Below are 18,889 nucleotides of genomic sequence, written 5' to 3'. Positions count from 1 at the left end.
ATGCATGACAGGGGCACATTTGCACTCACATGTTCTATGAGACTTTTCTTATTTCCCTCTAGGGCTTTCTGCACTCTGCCCTGTGGATTTCTACAACATCATTTTCATATTTGGCAATTGTTCCTCACTGAATGAATTGTGGCTATGGCAAATCTTGTATTAAAAATAGTTTTAAATAAAGCCATTCTGTTATTAAATGTAACTGCTTTATTTCTTCATATATTCACAAGAGATGAGTTCGGAGTTTCAATAAATTAAAAAAATCACCACCAAGGACTAAGGTTCCAATTATTCAAGCAACCACACTAACCAAATTTTGATCCACCAATTTTTTTTACCTCTTCCTCTGAGAGATGCTCATCTCAGTTCCTAATTTGTCTAAAAGAGTCTAAATCAGGGATCAGCAAACTGTAAGTCAAATCTGGCCAGTAGCCTTTTTCTGTAAAAAAATTCTTACTGGAACACAGCCCCGCCCATCCACATAAGTACTATCCATGCTGCTTTTGTGTTACAGTAGCAGAGTTGAGTAGTTGCAACAGAGAACATAGCGCCTGCAGAGCTGAAAACAGTTACTGTCCGACCCCTTACAGAACAAGTTTGCCGACCCTGGTCTACGATATGTTTCTATATATTCTTTGACTATCAATTAAGCTCTGAGCTCCTTGAAAACACAGACCAAATATGATTTCTCTCTGCATCTTCACTGCTTATCACACTGTCTTGTTGGAAAGAAGTGCCCAAGTTCAGAAAGAATGAAAGTAACCTAATCCATCTGTATAAATAATCATGTTCGCCTCACCCCCACCCTTAAAGAATATGGGAAAGAACCATTGAAAACCAGGCATAGGGTGATTTCCTGTCAGGACAATTTTGCATTGATTTTCAGGAAAATCTGTATCAAGAGGGCAAACTGACCTTGGTGGGCTGCAAAGGATTGCTTCTGTTCTCATTCCAGCAATCCAGGGATGGGAAGGCAGGGATGTGAGGGAAGGGCCAATGCAACCTTTCTGCCCCAAGAGCATTTTCATACCTAGTGATTCCCCACGTGTATTTGTAAGGATGTCCTGGTGTCAGGTGCTGGGCAGCTTGGGCAGGGACTAGCTAAGTGGGTGTGCTGGGATATTCATGTCCCCACTCACTCATCACAGCAGGAAAATTCTGTTTTGACATTTGGTAATACATGAAAAAGGAGGTTTGGGGGAAGCAAATGTAGCCTGTTCTCTGTACTCTTTCTACCTTTGTTCGAATGTTCTTGGTTGACTTTCCCTACATATGTAAGTCTGGGAAATGACTGGAATGTAAACTAGTTTTTTTTTTAAAGGTTCATAGATCTAATACCTCGTTTGAGTAGGAATTGGAAAGGCCTTAGGAAATACTCTTGGCTCATTTCCTTAATAACCAAGCCAGAGGTGGCAAATCTATACTAAGTTTATTACCACTCTGACCCCTTATCACCCTTCTGCTGTCAGGCATCACTAATAAATCACTGCGTTCTTCAGACAGAGCCTCAGAATCCTTCTTAACATGTTCCAAGTAGTTACCACCAATTAGTCAGAATTGGCACATGAGATGAAACCTTACATTCCAAAGCTGGTTTTATATATTTCTAAATGTGAGAATCTAATTCCACCTTTTATTTCTTCCTTAGCTCCTCGTGTAGTAATTGATCCAGACCTTGAAGGCGGGAACTGGGGAGGCCTGGCAAACCAAGGCATTTTCATCAGACTGCAGAGCACAATCAAGGTGTGAGGTGACTAGATGGAGTAAAGCAGAGTGTGCACTGGAAAGTCACAGGCAGTGAACTTGGAATAGGAGGAAGGAGCCAGGTTAAGGTGGGCATTGGCGTTCAGGCCGAGACATTTGAATGTGATTTGGAAAGTCAGTGTTCCCACAGGCTGGTAAGGGTATTGGGGTGCTCCAGAGAAACAGAACCAATAGGATAGCGTGTGTGTACACACACACACACACACACACACACACACACACACACACACACAAAGAGGGGTGGCGGTGGGGATCTATTTTAAAGAATTGGCTCAGGCAAATGTGGAAGCTGGCAAGTTCAAAATCTCTAGTGCATGCCAGCAGGCTGGAAATTCTGGCAGGAGTTGATGCTGCAGTCTTGTTTCTGAAGGCAGTTTGGAGGCAGAACTTCTTCCTCTTCAGAGGACCTCAGTCTTTTCTCTCAAGTCCTTCTACTGATTGGATGAGGCCCACACACACTGTGGAGGGTCACTCACTTTACTCACAGCCTAGTGATTTAAATGGTAATCACATCTAAAAAACACCAGAACTGAAAGATTGACTGGTGTTTGATCAAAGAATGAGGCACTGTAGCCTAGCCAAGTTGACCCATTAAAATTAACCATCACAGTCTGCATAGGTAATTTACGGTGGCAGACAGATTCGTGTTTTTACATTTGTGTTATATATTTTAATTTCATTTACATAAAACTTCTGATTTCACAGAAATTATTGGTTAGAAGAAAGGTAAATTTATTTAAGTAAAACAGAGTTGATTTAAAGAAAATTATTAAATAAATATTAGGCACAGATGGTATATGGAGATGGTGAGTATATGAAGGTTGTACTGAAATGACTGAGATTAGAAAGTCATAAGCAACAGAGAATTGTTATTTTTGACCTTAAACAAATGACAGCCAGTTATTTCTCCAGCAAAAATGGGTTTATTCAGGATTAGCAAAGAATTGCAATTCGGGGTCTGCAACCATAGCAAGCCATGTGGAAGTCCCTAGCAGCAAAGAAGTCTGGAGAAACTCAATTACAGAGAGGAAGAGGAAGTTGGGAGGGCTATTACAAAAAAAGAGTCTATTGGAGGGATTGAGAGTTCAAAGTGCAGTGGCTTTTCATTGGCTGAGGTATGGCAGTCTCTCACTGACTGAGCTTCTTGCTGGTCAAGAAGTCTTTCCTCTTTCTGTTGGGCTAGGCTATGAGGTAGGCTGTGAGAGCTCCCCCTGTTGGCCTCCTGACTCTATTTTAACGAGGTGTCTGTTTATTAATTTCCATACTCTACTCCTGAAACAAGGAAATGTCATAAGGAAACAAGGTTTTAGGAAATTACTTCTGCTGCCCTGAACAAAGCCTATGGACGGAAAAAAATCATCGACAAATAATAAATGTGAAAGTGTTCTTTCTTGTTATAGTAATAAGATAATGCATTTTCTAAAGACGCTAACTTTTTGCTATATTTTGTGAACGTAATTTTCCCAATCTGCTGTTGTTTTTTTAAAAAATTGATTATGCTACTTCTTTTCACAAATAGAAGTTTTAAATTATGTGTAATCTGTGCAGTAGGTCTTTTGCTTTATGATTTCTTAAAAGAATTTTAAGCTTAGGAAGTCGTTCTTGGTTTTAAATTCACAAATCTAATACCTTATTTGAGTGGGCATTTGGAAAAGCATGTTTTAAAAATATTTAACTTTTTAATGTATCTTGCATTTATTTTGTTATACACTATGAGGGATGGGTCTAAATTAATTTTATTTCCTTTAAATTTCTACCCAGTTATTCCTGCACAAGTTAATGAAGAGTTCTTCCTTTCTGGTGATGTCACTTTCATTTTCTAGCAAACTCTTATACAAAACAAAATCAGTTCCTAAACTATCTAGTCTGTGTTTTTTATCCATGTATTTTTTCTTCTTTCAGTAGTGTCTTATTTTAATTATCATATCCTTACATATGTTTAAATATCTAGCGTGGCTAGTCTTATCTCATATTCTTCATTCAAAATTTTCTTTGATAAACTCATCTATTTTTCCTTCCTGAGAACTTCAGAATCTGGTCAGATTTGCCAAAGTTTTCACAGAATGTTAATTGGATTTTGCGTAAATCATTTTGTGTGTTGTAATGAATTTAAGTATAATTCATTCTGGTATGGATTTATGCACATTTTCAATCAACTTCTGATGGTTGTGACTATAGAGCACAGATAAGATTAGAGTCAATGAATTGGTCTAAAATAATAACAAAGACATTTTATGACAGTTGCCTCCTTCACTTTAGCAGTTTAGACGTATAAATAGCTAAATTGAATTTAATTCCCTTTCATTCTTGCACCTAAATGTCTGGTCCAGTTGTAATCCAACAATCAAGGATCCAATGACTGGCCTCAGAGAACGGAATAAAAGAAACGATGATAAACATTGTCAGCGAATGGATTTAGAAACTCTTAAAGAGTAATTCCCATTTCAACTTTCATTTTAATTCCTTAGTATTTCAAATGGAAACCCATGATCCCTTTCTGTAAGAATCTGCACCTTGGGTGTTTATAAATTTTTTATTTCTGCTTTCTTTGCCCTCCTTATGTTGGTGGTATCTGTACAGCTGGTTCTCCTGGCCCTGGCTATTTCTTGGTGCTCTTGAATCTCTCCTGACAGTAGAAAGCAGTGATCAGACAGGTTGAATGATTCAATGGAAATTTAATCTGATCTCATCTTAGCCACGTGTAAGAAGCAAACTGCTGTGAACTAGAACTGAATGCTGGGAACGATCTGATCATCCTGCAGGTCTCTCTCCCTTCTCTGCCCTGATATATGACTGCTAAAGGAATTTAAAGCATGTAAAACACTGTACACGTCGATTTGTTGACTTGGCCATTGATCTGGACATCTTGCCTTCTTGCAGGTAAAATTAAAGGGGAGAATCACAGATTCTAGATTTTACTTATAAGGGCAAAGCATGTAAGTGTATTTACTTAAGTTGCTTCTTGATGCAGTAATGTCTTATTTCCCTTTAAACTAGACTTCCAGCTTTGAACCCAGATGTAAAAGCAAAACAAAACAGGACAACAACCCAGACAAAGGATTCTCTGTCAATAGAACACTTTAGCTGCAAAGACTGTAGACCTGAAGAATAAATAGAGTTGACACGATGTGATTGTCAGTTCACTGATCTGAAGGAAAGGAATCCTTTATTTGTGGTTGGCTAAGGAAGGCCGGTTACAACGCAGAAAAGCTGAGAAATGGTAGGAGAAAGTAGAAAAACAAACAGGAGCAGAGAGAAAAACAGGACGTAAAAAAAGTGTTAGGAACAGAAGAAACAGCAACCTTCAGAGTCTATGGTGCCAAAGTTCAAGAAGATTATGGTGACCACTGTCACATTGCTGGCCCCCAATGATCCACATCTCCCAATATTTGCCTTTGTGTGGTCCTCTCTTTTTGAACCTGAGTTGGGACTGTGACTTATTTTAACTAACCAGAAGTGGCAGCGTGATGCTGTATCAGTTCTTGGTCTAACCCTTAAGTTCTGCTTTTGTGCTCTTAGGATCCCTGATCTGCCTTATAAGAATTTTGCTACCCTGCCAGAGCTATGTGGAGAGGCCATAGGAGAAACCATGTAAGAGGGAGAGGCCCTGAGAGAAAAGCCCAGCTGTCCCAGTGTCCCAGCCAAGCCCAGTCCCCTGCTGACCTACCAGCTGGATGAGTCCACATGAGTGACCACTGGCAAGATCAACAGAAGAGTCACCCAGCTAAGCCGAGCCCAGACTGCAGAATTGTGAGCAAATAAAATGCTCGTTGTTTTAAGCCACTAAGTTTTGGGGTGGTTTGTTATACAGCAAAAGATAGCTGCTGGTATGACAATGGAGGAGAAGAGTTGGGATCAAGACCCAGTGACTCTACTCTCCGGGGCAGCATCGTGTAGAGTGAAGATGCAGGCGTGGGGCCAAAGCAAGCTTGGTTCAAATCCTTACTTTGTCACTTTGAGCTCTGTGTCCTTGGGCAAGTTATTTAATCTTTCTGGTGCTCAGTCTTGTTACCTGTAAAATGAGAAAAATATTTCTTCCCGCACAGGAGAGTTAAGAAATGAAAAGAGAAAGTTTGGGGCACATAATAAGTAAGTACCCACCAAATATTAGTTCTTTTCCATTTCCTCCCTATGGTTCCCTCGCAGCCTGAGGGGATGAAAGTGATCCAAACTACATTAACTCTGAAGGGTGGTCCTGTGAGCTGCTAAAGGCAGCTCTGTCACAGGTCAGTTTTGCACTGTGTGTGTGTATTTGATAAACATTCATTGTGTTTATATGAAAAAGAGGTAAACTCCTAAAATAGAAGTGACATTTTTTTTTTGTAATGATGGCAGCTTTTGGGGCCACTGCTGGAGTCCATGCACATTTGTGTCTATGTCTCAGACCATCTACACCTGCTCCTCTGGAGGACCGCAGTTGAGCATTAGACTAAGCTTCGGTCATCAGGGAATGTCGAAGTTACATTCAGTTTATTTTATTGCAGAAGACATGAAGGCATAGACTATTTCTATTAGATTTTCACAAAAAAGCATCACTATCTCAATTGTTTGCAAAGTTCACTTAGGCAAAAATTGCACATTTTGAGGCAGTGCTGGATAAAATCTGGCTCTTGTTGAGTCCTTACCTTCATACTGGAACATGATTTAGGGCCCTGGAAAGAAAGAAGTCCCACATCGAGTGTCTAAATTATGTTAAAACTGTGCAGACACCAAGTTTCCAAGCCTTCTGAGAGAAAACACACACACACACACACACAGAGACACAAAAGAAAGGATTAAGAAGAAAAGAAATAAACCTGCCCTGCCTCACTTTCCATTCTATAAAAAGAGAAAGCCAGACTGGAAGGTTCTTGATGGCCATTCCAGCTCCAAGGGTAGCAGACCTCTCAGATCCTGCGCCTGTGTTAGCCCTCCGTGAGGGCTAACACAGGGTGCTCTCCAGAAAAATTTTAATTGCAGAGCTTTAATAGAAAAAGAATCAAAATACTCTTTCAGATTCTGTTTTTTTAATTTTATTTTTAATTGTGTTTTTATTGTTTCCATTTTATTTTGAAAGAGAAACAAAAGCCACGATTTGCCGAATTGCTTCACACATTTCCTCACCATACAACTGCCCTGGCAAGTTAACCTAAAACAATTTTCTAAAATGTATTTTTAATGAGAAACTTAGATCCCTGAAATTTGTCTTAAACATGTTTTCCCTTCAGACCTCTTCGAGGGCTCTGGAGTTTCCATACCTCACTGTCAAGAGCAGGGCAAAGGAATTCGCCTCAGTTTAGAAGTTACCTTGTATTAGTCTCACTCAAAGTGGTTTTTCTCTCGGTGGCTCAGGAAAGCCATTCAAATGATGTGATTCTAGTAATAAAAGTTCCAACGGGGAGGGTAAGTGTATGCCCATGTAATGCTGAGCCTATTAAAATGGCCACATCCAAAGCTTACAGGGACTCTGAATAGGGGCGGGTCAACGTGGAAAAAAGCATGAGAAAATAGGAGAGCTAAAGTGAGTCTAGGAGTGTCCTCCTCTCTCCAGATTAGGTCCCAGGATTATAGTGGACATTTGGTTTTGCCTCCTCTCATGCCAAGAGGGAAAGATCTCCCCAAAGTCCCCCTGTGTATTTCCAGAATGCTGACTTGCCCCCAGGCTTCACAGTGGAGCATGTACATTAGACCACAGTTTCTCAAACTGTCTGTGGCGAAGGACCAGTTTGCTTCTTCTCCCATATCCCCACCCACTGTGGTCTGAAACTTGTGTAAGACACAATAAAAATGTCACTGGAAAAATGACACACAAAACAAAGGTATATACAATACAAGCCTCATTTTTTTTATTAGATTTAATTACTCTATCAAATTGCAATAAAAGTTTCTAGCCATCCTCAATTTCTGTACTTATCTTGTTGCAGATGGCAACAAAAATGTGCAAACAGGTATGGGTCCATGGACCACACTTTGAGCAGCACTTGCTTAGACTAGGCCAATAGTATTCTCTGGTTCCCAGTAATTATCTCAGGGGAGTTCTTATGACCTGAGAGGGTCCCATTCACTTGAATGTTGGGACTTTAGTTGAGAGCACTGGGACAACAATTCTGCATTTTTCCTGGCTGGATACCATCTTGGGACCACAAGAGAAGTGGCTTGAGAATGAGTTAAAACTGAGAAAGCAGAACCAAGGGATGGCGAGTCAGAAGCTAAACCTACTCCTGTATTGTGGAGAAATATAAGGCAATAAATTAAAATTTTTACTTAAGCCAGAATTCATCCGGTTTTCTATCCTCTGTAAAAGAAAGAGTCTTATGTGATACAGTGATTAATTTGCATATTTCCCATGAACTCTCAGCCAGCTTCTCTTTTGCCAGTCATCTTTCCAGAACACAGATCTGGGTATGCCGTTTTTCTGGTTATGAAAACCCAGCTTCCCATTGCCCTCAGCGCAAGTTCAAGCTTCTTAAACTGTCATTCAAAGTCTTTCACAATTGAGTCCTCTTCTACTTTTTCAGCCTAATTTCTTGCTACTCTTATCCTCAGGCACTTACCCTATGCTTTAGTGTGACCAGACATGTACTTTCATATATGTTACAACTTTGCTCACGTTCCCTCTGCCTGGATTGCACTTCTTCCCAAATCCTTTTCTGACTTTCCAAGAATAGAACCTTGAGAACATAAGGTATTCTTTATTTTTAAATGTTAAGCATTATGCATCACTATCATTCCTGCTGATTCGAGGGCTGATTTTGAGAGTGTTCACAAGAGGGCAAATTGATGCACCCAAAGCGTTTGATAAAAACTGCATTTATCCCCCAAAGATCTCATTTCATAGGGAGTCTAACATGGTTATTCTACCAAAATCTCAGAAAGCAACAAGCTTAGACAAAATGTGACTTTAAGTTATTGCAAAAATTAATATACAAGAAACGAAAACGTACGTCCACACCAAAATATGTACACAAATGTTCACAGCTTTATTCATAATAGCCAAGAAAGTGGAAACAACCCAAATGTTCATCAACTGATCAGTGTATAAACAAAATGTGGTATACCCATACAATGGAATGTTATTTACCATAAAAAGAAATGAAGTAATGATACATGTTACAACATGGACAAACTTTGAACATATTATGCTAAGTGAAAGAAGCCAGATACAAAAGGCCACAAGTTGTATGATACTATTTACATGAAATGTCCAGAATTGACAAATCTATAGAGAAAGTAGATTAGTGCTAACCTAGGGCTGGGGGGAATGAGAAGATTGAAGGGTGAAGGCTAAGGGGAACAGAGTGTCTTTTTAGAGTGATGAAAATATTCTAAAATTGATTGTGGTGATGGATACACAACATTGTGAATATACTAAAAGCCATCAAATTGTACAAACTAATGAGTGAATCATATGGTGTGTGAATTATGTCTCAGTAATGTGGTTTAAAAAAAAAAAGTTTGTAGGAGCTTTATTCACAGTTGCCAAAACTGGGAAGCAACCAAGATGTCCAAGGTGAGTGGACAAATCAACTGTGGTACATCCAGACAATGGAATATTATTCAGTGCTAAACAGAAATATTTTCCAGTGCATTCTGGAAAAGGAAAAATTCTGGAGACAGTAACAAGATCAATGGTTGCCAGGGGTTAGGGAGGAGGATGGGATGAATAGGCAGAGCACAGAGGATTTTTCGGGCAGTGAAACTACTCTGTGTGATACTACAAGGGTGGATACTTGTTATTATACATTTGTCCAAACTGTAGAATGTGAACCCTAATGTAAACTATGGACTTTGGGTGACAATGATGAGTCAATGTAGGTTCATAGTTGTAACAAATATCCCACTCTGGTGCTGGATGTTGATAGTGGGGGAGGTTGTACTTGGGGGGGTGGCAGGGGATTATGGAAACTGCATTTTCTGTTCAGTTTTGCTGTGAACCTAAAACTGCTCTAAAAAATAAAATCTACAGAAAGAAGAAGAAGGGGGGGTGAGGAGGAAGGGGAAGAGGAGGGAGAAAAGGAAGAGGGCAGGGGGAGGAGGGGAAGGCGACCTCACAAGGTCCCTCTCACTTGGCACCTTCTCTGAAGGTTTCCCTGACCCCTCTCTCCTCTCCCTCCAGGCAGGAGAAGTAATTGCTCCTTTATCTGTGTTTTCCCTGTGTTCTTATTCCTACTTCTTTTACAGTTCCTATCACTTTATTATAGTTGGTTGCAGGTCTCACTGACCGAACTATGACCTGTCCGAGGGCAGAGGCACTGCCTTATTTTGTTGATATTTCTACTAGAAATATTACCTAGTAGAGTTCAATAAAGGTTTGTTGTGTGAATGAAGGACATCTTACAGCTTCTGTTTTAAATGCAATTTTAAAGGATTTTTCCCCAGAATCTGTTCTTCTCCAGGCTTTTTGGTATCCTGCAAACAGCTGCCTCCACAAGGTTCATCCCAGGGACAGTGGTCAGGATGTGAGAGGACTGTCCCTAGAAAACTGAAAACGTATGTGAGTCCTAAACTAATGACTTCTCTCTATTGAGTCTCCTCAGCAGCGTATTCTTCTAGTAGAGCTTGTGGAAAACACTCCTCCTTGGAGACCTTATAACCAAGTGCAGTCTGAAATCCGGGACCAGCCTTCTGTGGTGACCTCAGTCAATTGAGAAGATGTCATGGTGTTGTGGGGAGAAGATCTCACTCTACCAAAAGCCATCTCCGCCACCTGCGCATGGCTGCCTGAAATGCTCTGGTGAGAGCTCTCTTACAGGGCTTAGGGGGGAGATATACGTAAAATGTATGAGGTGTCTTCCTGGAGGGGTGACATTTTAACTGTTATTATCCATTTATACCTCACTGAGAGTCACATGAAATATAGTTCTTGAAAGCAGGTTTTAAGAGGACAATAGAGAAAACCTATAAAGACACTGGTGCTGAGAGTGAAAAGAAAAAGGTAACTTAGAGGTGGTAGAATAACAAACATAGCTTTTCTTTACCTCCCTCATCTGCCAGAGTTAATGGAGAAAGTGAATATTCTTAGCCACACAACTGCTTTAATTTTAAGACTAGTGCACACTTTCTATTTTAAGAAGCCACTTACTAATATTGTTTAAAATAGATGCGTTGAGGATGAAGGGGATTTAGGAGTCAGGGCTCTTTTACTCACTCGCTGAATGACCTAGAGAAGTCCCTCACCCTCTCTGAGCTTCAGTTTTACTCATTGATAGAAGGGGCACAATAATACCTGTCCTGCTTCCATCCCAGGGTGGTTGTGAAAATCCACTGAGATCGCTGAAAGTAAAATGCTTTATAAATTAGACGCGCAAGTTTATTATTTACAGTCGATGTTAGTGTGGGAGGGGGAAGTGCCATGAACCTCTCCTACGAAACATCAATGGAGTTTATTTTTGGTGGTACAAAAAGAAAAAAAATCAAAGAAGTTGCATCTTTAGTGTCTTGTTCCTTGTTCAGAAAAGGAATCTTACTAGCATTTGGGGAAAAGCCTTTTTATTGAAAGTTCTGGTAGGTTTTAATTTAAGGCACACAATGTATAAGGCTATCTAGTGAAAACATGCCCTTTTAAAGGAGAAAAGCTGTTGTGTGAGCATCTTTGTTAATTTGTGTCAGAATCTGGAGAGGGGAGACCTGCAGGGATGCCTTTCTGAGGAGCCTGGTGTGTTGAGCAGGTGTCACCCACAGTATCTGTCCCTTGTCTGATCTCTTCCAGAGATTCCTTGGCAGTTCACGAATGTGCCGGGGCCTATCCTGTGCAGTCGTGTGACTCTTGACCTGTGCAGGGCTTTTCCCTAAAACTGCACCATGAGGTCCTTAAGGACAGAGACCACAACCTACAGGTACTTGTGTCTCCTGGTTTCCAGCAGTAAATGCTATTAAATGAAAACCTGGCTGAGGCTGCGTATCAAGGCGAGGAGGAAGTGGCGCCTGGTGGCAGATTTTATCCTCCAGGCAGGGTACCTGTTCCTGCATAATTGAAAGGAGACTCTGCTGGAGTGAAGGCCGCTTCACACTTTCACAGGAGATCAGGTAACAGTGCTGGGCCGTGGGCGTCAGAGCAAGGGCATCACAGTTTAAGAAAGACATGAGAAATCAGGAGACAGGTCAGAGGACAGCTGTCATGAAGATAAGGAGTTTACAAAACAAGATGTAGGAAAAGAGGAGGGAAATACTGGGATTATTTAGACCTGACGAGGAGCCTGAAAAAAGTGTGACAGGTAGTTGATTTTTGAACATGTGTAGGGATGATTATATAGAGCAGAGCTTCTCAGCCTGTTTTCGTGGCAAGGCACTCTTAGAAAAAGACTATATTTACAGGGCCCACAAGGGCAATCAAGTGAGGCTGCTCAAGACTAGATTCTGCCCTAGGCTTTGACACTCCAAGGTCCCATCCTGCCACCCAAGGCCTGAGGGGATCAACAGCTTAGCACAGTGTAACCTATCCCAGCATTTGGGGAGTATATGGACTGAATATTTGTGTCCCCCCTCAATTCATATGTTGGAACCCTAATCCAATGTGATGGTATTAGGAGATGGGGCCTTTGGGAGGTGATTCAGTCATGAGGGTGGAGCCCTCGTGAATGGGGTTAGTGCCGTCATAATAGAGACTTCACAGAGCTCCCTCACCCTCTTTTTCCACCAATGAGGTTGCAGGGAGAAGGCAGCTGTCTGTGAACAAGGAAGCAGGCCTCGCCAGACACTGAATCTGCTGGTGCCTTGATCTTAGACTTCCCGGCCTCCGGAACTGTGAGAAATAAACCTTTGTGGTTTAGGGCCGGCCCCGTGGCTTAGCGGTTAAGTGCACGCACTCCACTGCTGGCGGCTGGGGTTTGGATCCTGGGCGCTCACCGACACACCACTTCTCCGGCCATGCTGAGGCCGTGTCCCACATACAACAACTAGAAGGATGTGCAGCTATGACATACAACTATCTACTGGGGCTTTGGGGGGAAAATAAATAAATAAATAAAATCTTAAAAAAAAAATGTTTATGGTTTAAGCCACACAGCCTATGATATTTTTCTTATAGCAGCCTGCAATGACTAACACAGAGATTTGTATACCTGTTAGGAAATTGATGTCAAGGGCAGGGACTGCATTTGAAAAATACCAGATTGGTTTGTCAAAGGGTGTGTGTGTGTGTGTGTGTGTGTAGCTGTCCCAAAAGTCTTTTATGCAGTTTAAGCTTCACTAACTTTAGAAAAATAAGTGCTACAGACTTACTCCCAAGATCATTTGAAGGTTTAATTATTTATATTTATTTTATACAGTCGTGTGCCACATAAGGATGTTTTGGTTAACAAGGGACTGCATATACGACAGTGGTCTCATGAGATTAGTACTATATAGCCTAGGTGTATAGTAGGCTATACCATCTAGGTTTGTATAAGTACACTCCATGATTTTTGCACCACAAAATCGCCTAATGATGCATTTCTCAGGATGTGTCCTCTTCATTAAGCAATGCATGCCTGTAGATTAATTTGCATTTTCTACAGTTTTATATAAATGGAATCATACAATATATACTCTTTTTGTTGGTCTTCTTTCCCTCAGCACAATTATTTTGAAATTCATCCATGTTATTACAGCTCCTTCCTTTTTATTACCCAGTAGCATTCCATTGTATGGGTATGGATACATCACAATTAGTTTATCCATTCACCTGTTGATGGACATGTAGGTTGCTTCCAGCTTGAGGCTGTTACAGATAACATTGTATGTAAGGCTTTGTGTGGACACAGGCCTTCTTTTCTCTTGGGTAAATACCTAGGAGTGGAATGACTGGATCATATGGTAGGCGCAGGTTTAACTTTTTAACAAACTGCCAAACTGGTTTCCAAAGTGGTTGTGCCATTTTACATTCCCACCAGCAGTGTATGAGAGTTCCATTTCCTACACATTCTCTCCAATATTTGGTATGGTCAGACTAATTTTAATCTTCTTAAATAGATATTTCATGTATCTCATTTTAGTTTTAATTTTAATCTGCATTTCCCTAATGACTAATGATGTTGAGCATCTTTTAAGTGCTTATTTGCTATTCGTATACCTCCTTTGGTAAAATGTTCATATCTTTTGCCCACTTTAAAAATTGGGTCATTTGCTTTCTTTTTTTTTAAAGATTTTATTTATTTATTTATTTTCCCCCAAAGCCCCAGTAGATAGTTGTATGTCATAGCTGCACATCCTTCTAGTTGCTGTATGTGGGACGCGGCCTCAGCATGGCCAGAGAAGCGGTGCGTCGGTGCGCGCCCAGGATCCGAACCCAGGCTGCCAGCAGCAGAGCGCGTGCACTTAACCGCTAAGCCACGGGGCCGGCCCTCATTTCCTTTCTGATTTTCCTTATTTTACATGCTATATTTTTATGCATGTGATGGTATTTCATTCATTTATGTTGAGTATAGTATTCCATCATATGAATCCACTCCACTGTTGATAAACAGTTGAGTTTTTCAGATTTTTGCAGTTACAACTAGTGTGCTGTGAACATACTCGTTCGTGATTTCTAAGGCGCGTGTGAAGAATGTCTATATAGGATGGAATTACTGAGTTGTAGAGTACGTTCATCTTCACCTGGACTAGGCAATGCCAAAGATTTCCAAAGTGCTTTGACCAGTTTACACTCCTTCTAGCAGTGGATGAGAAAGGACTTTGCCACATCCTCACCAATAAACAAACGTAGTATGCTCTGACCTCAGCAGTGTGAAATGGTATCTCATTGTGGCCTCAGTTTGTATCTCCCCAGTGAAGTTGGGCATCTCTTTATATGTTTAGGGACCATTTCTGGAGCAGTAATCCTGGCTTGTTACTCTTCACGGTATCTTTTGTCAAACAAGTTCTAAACTTAAATGTGGTCTAAATTATCAATCTTATCTTTGTTTACCTTAGTTTATGCTTTTTTTGGTCTTGTTTAAGACATAGACCCTTTCACCACCACCTCTCCCTCAAGACCACCCTGCCTGACCTCAGTCTCTTCTTGGCCTAATTTGGATCTCCAGCTTTTTGTAAAAGGACTATTGAAACTTTTGCCCTTTTTAAAAATGGAGTAGGCTGTTTTTTTCTTACCAGTCTGTAAGTTTTTTAATATCCTGGAAAGCAATGTTCTTGTGGGTGATTGGTGTTGTAAATATTACAAGTATCTTTTCTCCGTTCGTGTCTTGTATTTTCATGGTCTGCATTACCTTAATTTTAATGTAGTCAAGGTTATCAAAATTTTCTTTCCTAGTTTGCACATATTACATCTCGTTTAAGAAATCCCTTCCTGTCCCAAGTTCAAGACATTTTATAGTTTTAGATTTTTGCTTCCACATTTAAATCTTTCCTCCTTGTGGAATTGATTTGTGTGTACGTGTGGTGGTGTGAATAAAGACTCACAGTCATTTTTCTTCCCCATATGGAATAACTAGTTTTCTCAAGACCACATATGGAATAGTTGTCCTTATCTCACTGCTGTGCAGTACCTGCTTTCTCATAAGTCAAGTTTTCATAAATATACACAGCTGTTTGGGAGCTCTACTCAGTTCGATTGGTCTATTTGCTGTCTGGGCCAATATAACAGTGTCTTAATGAGTATTGCTTTGTAATGAGTCTTTGATATCTGTCGACCAATCCCCCACATCTGTTCTTCAGCAGTATCTTGGCTCTATTTGGCCCCTTGCTTTTCCATATAGAATCATCTCGTAACATTATGTTACCCTTTTGGAATTTTGATTATAACTGCATTACAACTATCTGGAGAGAATTGTCATCTTTACAATATGGAGCCCACTTCCTACTCAAGAATATTATATAGCTCTCTGATTATTTAGGTCTTTTTAAAAGTCTTTCAATAAAGTTTTATATTCTCACCATAAAGAGCTTATATATCTTTTGTTAGGTTTATTCCGAGGCACTTTACAGTTTTGGTAGATAATATCCTCCCTCCTCTTTTTTTCCCCGACATTTTCTGAGTTATCATTGCTACTCCTGGGCTGTCTTTAAAAAGCTTTGGAAGTAGAACTTGAAATTACTTTACCCTAAGTTGTAAACAGTGCCCAATCCATTTCTTCAAGCAATTTGTCCATTTCAACCAAGTTGTCAAGTTTGTTGGCATAATATTTTCTTAGTTTCTCTATTTTCTGTTTCATTGATTTCTAGTTAATTCGGGTTGACTTTACTCTTCGTTCTCAAGTTCTTTTGGTACAACCTAAGGTCACTGATCTTAGCTTTTCTTCTTTTCTAATATAAACATTTAAAGCTATAAATTCCCCTATAGCACTTTTTTGGCTGCATCCCACAAATTCTGATATTATTGTATTTTCATTATCTGTCAATTTGAGATACTTTCTAATTTCCCTGGTTTCTTTTTTGACCTATGGATTATTTAAGTGTGTTAATTTTCCAAATATCTGAGGTTTTCCCAGACATCTTTTTCTTACTGATTTCTAGTTTAATTCCAATCTCATTTAATTCATAATCCGTGTAATTTTAATTCATAATCCGTGTAATTTTTTCATTCTAAATTTATTGAGATTTATTTTGTGACCCAGCATATGAATTAACATGGTGCATGTAGCATGTGCTCTTGAAGAGAATATATATTCCGCTGGTGTTGGGCATAGTGCTTTATAAATATTGCTTAGGTCAACGTGGTGATTTTTTTTTTTTTGATCTTATACGTCTTTACTGATTTTTTTTTTTTTGTCTAATTGTTCTACTAATTGCTGAGAAAGAGGTGTTAAAATCTCAAACTATGATGGTGGATTTTTCTGTTTCTCCCTTAAGTTCCATCAATTTTTGTCTATGTATTTTGAAGTTCTGTTATTAGGCACACATATTATGATTGTTATGTCTCTGATGTATTAACCCTTTGTCCTTATGAAATACCCCTCTTTATCTCTACTAATGCTCTTCATTTTCAAGTCGTCTTAATTTGATATTAATACAACGGTTCCAGTCCTCTTATGCTTACCATTTGCATAGTATTTATTTTTTCCATCCATTTACTTTCAACTTATCTGAATCTTTATATTTAGTGTGTCTCTTGGAGACAACATATATAGTTGGGACTTTCTTTTTCTGACATTCTGACAATTTGTGTATTTTAATTAGAATGTTTATTGTTTTAACATTTGATATAAATTATTGATATGGCAGGATTTAGGTCTACTGTTTTACTATTTATTTTCTGTTTGTTGCCTTTCATATTTGACTCTGTACCTCTTTTCCTGACTTCTTTTGGATTAATTGAATACCGTTTTGAATTTCATTTTAACTTATTAGCATTTTAGCTATACTTCTTTCTGTTAATTTTCAGTGGTTGCTCTAAGGATTGCAAAATGCATCTGCAACTTTTCAGTCTACTTAACTAACACTGTACCACTTCATGTAAAGCAGACCTCCTGTAACCCTTCACTCCTACCCATGCCCTGTCCAGATGCACTTCTATATTGACCCAATAGGATCTTCTACCTATCCTATAATTTCGTATAAGAAGCACTCTGACCTCTTTCCTCAACACTTCTTATGTATAATGACCCAAAACTCATCATTAGTAACAACAAAGCAACAAAGAAGGGAGACTTTTCTCAGCATCTTCTTGGTAAAGAAGGAACGCACATTCACAAACTTATTATGCCTGTTTTTAAACTTGTCTGTTTCAGACTGACAGAAACCTCACAGCAATTTAGGGTGCGGAAGTGGTTTAAAAATTTTTAGCAAATACTTATTTGCCAGACTTTTTACATATCTCCTCTAATCCTAAAAACTCTGTGGCAGATATTATTGCCAATTTAACAGATAAACCTCACCCCTGAGCATCAGACCCCTGTCAGCTTCTCAATGAGTCCAGCCCTGGCCACCCTATTTAAAATCACAACTCACCCGGCACTGCCTGGGACTCTTGCGAGTTCCCTTGCCCGTTCTTACTTTTTTCCCATAGCACTGACCACCTCCCAATCTATTATATAATTCACTTATTTATTATTCTTATTGTCTCCCTCTCTAGAAAGTGAGCACCTTGAGGTAGGGTTCTTTGTGTTTTGTTTCCACTGATACACTCAAGCACCTAGAACAGTGCCTGGCATGTATTAGGTGCTTGGTACGTGTTTGTTGAATGAATGACTCTCCATCATTTTCACCTGGATGTTTCACAGGCATCACATACTCTGTCCTCCAGTGTCCCCTATGTACCATCATTCATCCAGGTACTCCTATCAGAAGTATAACTGTACCCATTCACAGTCTTATGTTCACTCATTAATTTATTCTTTGAATAAATATTTTGAGCATCTGCTATGGACCAGGCAAAATTCTAGACACTGGAGCTTCAACAGTAAACAAAACAAAAATCCCTGCCCCATGACTCCCAGTGAAACTTTTACTGGGGGAGATAGACAAAAAACAAGTACATCTGTCAAATGCTAAGGAAAAGTAAAAATAAAGCAGGATAAGAATGATAGGAAGGCTTATATAAGATGGTCAAGAAGGGTCTCTCTAATAAGGAGACTTTTCAGCAGAGACCTGAGGAAAATGAGGGGCAAATTGTACATATATGAGGAGAGATCGCAGGCAGAGGTTATAGCAAATGCAAACATCTGAAGCAAGAGCAAGCCTGGCATGAGCTTGGGACAGCAAAGCCAGCATGGCCTTTTTCCTCTCAGTATTTCATTTTGGATAATTTCTATCACTATAACTTCAAGTTCACTCACCTTTTCTTCTCTTGTGCCTTATCTGCTGTTAAGCTTGTACACTGGATTTTTCATCCCAGACAATGTAGTTTTCATCTCTAGAAGTTCAATGTGGGTCTATGTTTCTACATAACCTTTGGAACATACGGAATACAGTTAAGCTAACTGTTTGAATGTCTTTCTCTGCTAATTCTAACATCTGTGTAGGTTCTGGGTTGGTTTTAATTGGATCTTTCTCCTCCCTGAGTTGTTTTCCTGTTTCTCTGCACATCTGGTAATTTTTGATTGGATACCAAATATCACGAGTTTTACTTTGTTGGGTGCTTCTTTCTCTGGCTTTGTGGAGTTAGTTTTCTCACACACATGCACCGTGGATTACTCCAGGGGGACCATCCTCAGACCTCCATTGTTCCATGTGCAGCTCTCTCCTTTCAGGTACTCTGTTCTGCAAACTCTAGCTGCCTTGTTCTCTCTGGACT

The sequence above is a fragment of the Ceratotherium simum genome, chromosome 20 (genome assembly GCF_057802395.1).
Source record: "Ceratotherium simum simum isolate JZ-2026a chromosome 20, ASM5780239v1, whole genome shotgun sequence".
In the NCBI taxonomy this organism is placed as follows: Eukaryota; Metazoa; Chordata; class Mammalia; order Perissodactyla; family Rhinocerotidae; genus Ceratotherium; species Ceratotherium simum.
Note: the sequence above shows the minus strand (reverse complement) of the source record.